The sequence below is a fragment of the Condylura cristata genome, unplaced genomic scaffold, assembly GCF_000260355.1.
Source record: "Condylura cristata isolate star-nosed mole 26May11 unplaced genomic scaffold, ConCri1.0 scaffold00002, whole genome shotgun sequence".
In the NCBI taxonomy this organism is placed as follows: domain Eukaryota; kingdom Metazoa; phylum Chordata; class Mammalia; order Eulipotyphla; family Talpidae; genus Condylura; species Condylura cristata.
In genome coordinates this window covers 32,885,202-32,891,451 of record NW_004567103.1, presented here as the reverse complement: position 1 = coordinate 32,891,451, position 6,250 = coordinate 32,885,202, and positions in this window count along the sequence as shown.

The following is a 6,250-nucleotide window of genomic DNA, read 5'->3' as shown; positions in this document are numbered from 1 at the left end:
ACAGCTTTCAAATAGTTATTTATTCTTAATTTTGCTTTGGTCACATTTTGCTTTGGTTTCTCATTTTCAGAACACAGCAGAGAAATATGATTAGCCTCATTCAACCTTTTTGAGCTATAAATGGGTCCTCCTAGATCAAAAGGCCATGGGATTTAATTAACAGTTTGGACACTGGGAATATTCATGAGACAAGATTGTGTGGGCTGGACAAAGAATGATGGCTTGTTTTTCAGCTTCAAGTAACAGATGATAAAGATAGGAGTATTAATGAACGAGGAAATTTTACAAAGATGGTTTCAGTTAGGAAACAAATTTTCATAAACAAATTTGAACATTCTAGAGGAATCAATACCCAAAATGTTAACAGCAGCTATCCATGGGTGATGGTGGAAACACCTATATCTCACTACTTCCATCTATACAGTGATGTATATCTCTATTGTTTCTTGAGTATAAGTTATTTTTAAGGAAATAAAAAGTATTATACAAAACATACTGCATTTTTCTCTATAGGTAATTCCCAAAATACCTTTTGGATGACTTTTTTATTCACTACATGCAGAGTTTCTAGTGAGTTACCACTAGATAGTAAACAGATTGCATTAAAGATTGAAAGACATTTTTCATAAGTTAGTTTAGCCCTAGAAATTAGTTTTAATACAGGACTTGATTTTGATATATTGCATGCCAAATTATGTCCCTAAAAAGGAAAATAAAAATGTATCCATAACATACATACTACATGCTCTCATGTTGTATGAGACATTATGTATGTATGTATGTATATTGACATTATGAAGATTATTGCACTGTATTTTCCTAGAAATGTAAGCCTTGTTACATTGTAATATTACACTATTTATATACATATTTTTAAATAATAGTGTCTGATTTTTATTTCCTTTTTTTTTCTCATAGGAGAACTATAATGTAGACCAGAGGTGCAGGCGGATAAGAAGATTCATCAGAGAGTGGGGAGTAGAACAGCCAGATTTACTGAATTACACTTCTGAGGGGAGCAGCAGAGAAGAAAGGGGAGGTCTGCTGCCCTATGTGGGTTAATTCCCTGGCCTGGGATAGAAATCTGGGGCTATAGGTGACAGCACTGACACTTAACTGCTAGGCCACCAGAGAACCCCACTATTTGTATATATCTAATATGCAGTGTCAAATCGCCATACTATAGAGATATATTATTTACAAGGTGTGGGTGCCCAAGAGCTGACCACTCATGGACAACTGTGACTTATCTGTTATCTGCACATCACAGCAGAGCATTCCCTGACTACCTGTGGACAGTAGCCTGTATCACAAGGCAGGCCCAGGAAGCCTGGGCCACAGCTGATCTAATTATATGACTGACTTCAGGTGGTCTCAGAATAACTCTGCCTGTGATAACATCAGCATATATACTTTTCTGACACAAATGTTTCTTGGCGTATAGTCACAATGTCCTCTTCTCTGTTCCTTGTATAACTTTGTCCCCATTCCAGCCCCACTCCCTGGACTTGTATCTCATGCCATTGTCCCATGATCAGCTTTGACTAGCCTGTGAGCTGTCAATAAGTGGCACAAGAGCTTCTGCTCAAGGAGCAGAGTCTTGCCTTGTAAACCTGCTCCAGGACTGTTGCAGACCTCACTGTGTTGCCGCTGAAAAGTTCCTGTAGCAACAGTTTGGAGACCTCTATTTAGCAACATATATTTTAAATTGCTCCTAAAAAATTCCCAAGTGAGCAAATCGATCTGTCCCACCAAATCTGACAGGTTGAGCTACAAATTCTGATGTTAGCAAGTTCCATGGGGAGTTGCATAATCAGGAAGCACTTTTGTAATAATTAAGGTCTTTGAACTCTTCTAGGTTCCTCTAGAATTGTTTGTATATATGTACACATAGCAAAAATAGTATGTAAATAGATTAAAATATGTTTAAAGGTATGCATGTACTATCTTTTGATAAACATTATTTAATACTAATATTTACATTTCTTTTGGGGGTGGGAAATAAAAGTCAAAATAGTATGGTTTCCATTCATGGGAAAATTTGGATCCTTTTTAGAGTTATTTTAATATTGTTCTCTTGTTCTGATAGTATAATAATAATAGCTTTCTATTATTCTTTATGCTATATTACCCTCTAGAAGATAAAAGGGTAAGGGGAAGAAATTATAAATACTAGTATTCTGTGCAGCAACTATGCTCAGAAATCCTCCTTTGAACCTCTTGCCACCAAATCCCAAATTAAAAAAAGAAAAATTACTCATCCCAGGAGAGAAGTGGTAAAATTGACATTTGAAAATAATTTCTCGGCCCTCCCTACACTATGAGGCTATCTGTAGCCACTACAGCATGAGTTCGATTTCTGGCCAGGGAGGTGACCCACATGGTGTGGCAGACTCCCCTCGTCTGCCATGAGGGGAGTGTATTTCAATCAATGTTCCTTTTCTGCTCCCCACTCTGTCTCTGGTGAATCCTCTCACCCCTTGTACCTCTGACTTGTACCCCAGATCTTGTATGCAAAAATAAATAAATCTTTAAAAAAATAAAATAATTTCTCTGTGGTGAGGGTTATTGGTACTTTGGTGGTAGATATGTGTGCTAACATACCTGTACTGTACTCCTGAAACATATACAGTGATTTAAACCAGTGTTTACATCAATAAAAATAAAATGTCTATGACATTAAAATATAATTTCCGTAATTATATATAAATTTTATAAGCATAACTTTTGCCAATATTTAGGAGAAAAAGTCACGTAGAGTAAAAAAAGATAGTGGAAAGCAAATAAGCACTGATTGATATATATTTTTAAAATTCTTTGGAAGATTCTTATTTTTTTAAAATATTTATTTTTTAAGACATACAGAACAGGGGTACAGGCCAGAGGTGCAGGTGCGGTGAGTGGATTCACCAGAAACAGAATGGGGAGCAGAACAGGCAGATCAACGAAGTACACTGCTGAGGGGAGCAGCGGGCGGGTCAGGAGAGGTCTGCCACGCCATGTGGTCACCTCCGAGGCTAGGGGTGGAATTCGCCCTGAAGTGGCTGCAGCCAGCTTGCAGTGCTGCGTCCTAATCCATTGCGCCACTAGGGAGGGCCTGGAAGATTCTTTTTAAGAATCAATGGATAAAGTGGGATATCAATTGCAAAAGACTTATGGTAATTGTGTCACTGGGAATGAAGCTTCCTGACCCTTATGTGGGTGTCAGGCAATAGTCTTCATTCAACTCATTGTTCCACACAGAAGCACCGGCCACCTTTTTTGCTATACTCAAAAAAAAAATTAGCTCTGGGTATCAGGTAATACATTTAACCTTTCTACAAAATAAAAAATCCTAAAATGGAAAAAAAAAAAAAACAAAAACTTACGTGAATACAAAAATAACAAGAGACATGATTATGTCCTTTTAAGTTTCCTTGTGTTTTCTTTCCATTTATAACCTTTTGCTTGTGGATACTCAAAATTAATTATAGCTAGCAAACATTTTACTGCCTGGACATTCGATTAAAAAAAAAAAAACTTGTGAAAAGTACTTAAGATTAAAGATTCAATATGTGTGATGGCATTTTAAAAGCTAAACTTCTTTAAGCTATAAAGAAGCAATAGTAAGTCCCTTGTATGCAAATATATTTAATATGTCTCCAGTTTCATCTAAAGAGTGTGGCACTTAATATGTCATAGAAGGAAGTTAATTAAATTGAAAACAATGTAGTGAGGGTAGGAGAGATCTACTTCATGTCTCCTCTTGCCTTTTCAGTTTCTTGTTGACTTAAGTTTTTACCAGAATGATTTGGTAATAAGAGATGTGGAGGAGGTATAATGGGTGTGGTTTAGGAATTTGATTCTGTAACACATTTTAAAGAAGTCTCTTAATATTTTCTTTGACTGTTTAAGAAATTAAAACATTTTTAATGTGTAATGCCCCATAATATTAAGTTCATAATCATACTTGTCACATAATATCCAAAAAACAGAGTATGACAATGATAACAATTTTAAAAATAAATCTAAGGAAACTTATCCCAAAGCAAAATACACAAAAGGAAGAAAAAATCTGGATGTAAATACTTAAGGTAATAAAGTATGAAAAAAATGACTCTTCAGAGTGTCAGGGATAATCCAACAACAATTTGATTTAAGGGTCTTCCATAGTGTAGCTGAAGTAAACAAGAAATACTTAGCAAAAGTTGAAGAATTGAAGGAAATGAGTCATTGATAATATGCTTGCCCAAAGGATAACCTTTGTACTAAACCACAGAGAGCTCTGCAACTAATCAGCAGTAGCTGGGTTGGGCAGTTTACTAGGAATATTTCAGTGAAATGGTGGGGAAGGCAATTCAGTATTCTTCCTTGGACTTTTGATCTCAGAATGCTCCCTTAATTCCCTTGAGGCAGAAGTATCCATGCACTTCAAGGCTTTTGCATTCACTTTATTTCATATTCGGAAATTCAGTAACACTTCTGTAGAACAGAGACCTTGTTCTGTATATTCCTATGCATTGAGAAGTTACTATAAATATATCTGCATGACTTGTTCCAGGAACTTCTTTGTTTTTGATCTCTATTGATATTTTTAGTTCTCAATACAATATTCAAATCCACCCACTTTGTATGATTTAGTAAATTTGCAATGCAACTTAAAAAAAAAAACTCAGAATTTTAAATATCTTACCATAAATATTAAGGACTCCTTCCCTACATTTAAAAAAGAATCATAAACATGCTTTATTTTTATGAGAACAAGTATGTTTTATATGGCAAGCATAAATGATTTATGTTAATTAATGACATAAGAGGAATACAAAAATAAGATTGTGCAATAATGTGCTAGGGATCTCTTCCAACTAAATCAATCAAATCTAGTCCTTGTGTGGGTTACCTAAACTTCTCCCACTGGTTAATTAATAAATATGCTACGGTCACATCATTTTTTACATGCATCTTACAGAAAAATAGCTGGTGAATGCCAGAAAGTCACTGTAATCCAGTGCATTACAGTCAAACTAATTTCAAGCTTCCAGCAGCTGATTTCAAATTTAGTGGTATGGTAGAGGCAAGTAAAGTTGGATGACGATTGGCTGTAATGCTAGTTTGCTATGATTTAGTAATAGATAACTACCAAGTCTAAAATGACTATAAGCGTTGCCTAATTATAGTGTAATCATTGACCCTTGTTCTATGGGCCCAGACTATTGGTCTTTCTTTTTGGTTCTTGAAACCAATTCCAAGGCATGTGTGGACAGGCAGGTTTCCCCACACACCCAAAAAGAAATGTTCTAACACCAGCGAGGGGGTCCTACAATTAACTCAGTTCTGATACTGTCTACCTGAGATAACATCAGATTCCACAGATTAAGCATTCATCCTGAGACAACCCTCTTTCTCCACTCCTCCCTCCTACCAATGCTTCTTCAGACAGATACAAGTCCAGGTTATCTGCTCTTCTGACTGGCTGGTTAATTTAGAGGTTCCCAAGAACCCCTTCTTGGCTTTGTTTAATTTGCTAGGGCAGTTTGCAGAACTCAAACTCTTACTTACTAGATTACCAGTTGCTTATATTTTTAATAAAAGGGGGTAACTGAAGAACAGCTTGGTGGAAAAGATGAATGGGGTGCTTGCTTTAAGGGGGCCACTCTTCTCATGTCTCCATATATTCCCTAACCTAGAGGTTCTGCCAACAGAGGTTCTGTTTTTTGGGGGTCTTATGGAGGTTTCATTACATAGGTACCATTTATTTAAATCACTGGCCATTGGCCACAAAGTTACCTCATTTCTTCCCCCTCCCAAGAGGCCCTCTATGACAGGGTAATCTCTACTGGCAATCTCACCATCCTTGGGAAGGATCAAAAAGTGACAACACTAATATAACAAAAGTCACCTCTGTTGCTCTCCTCAGGAAATTCTAAGGGTTATGAAAACTATATGCTTAGGAACCATGATCTACGATCAAATGTATATATATACAGATATATATGAGAAAAATATTTTGATCATCTGAATGAACAGACATATATTTCTTATAAATCACAATATCGCAATCATTAAAAACCATACATCAAATGAAATTTACATGGTGAAATGTTCATATACAATGAATAAACAGAGGTTTACAAAGCAATACATCTAATAATATTGTTTAGCACCTGACCAAGAGGTACGCTGGGACCCCAATCAGTTAAGAGTTGCCTGTTCTACTAAGGGTTCTGCCATCCACACATACAAAGACATACTCTTTGTGGTATTTTTTTTT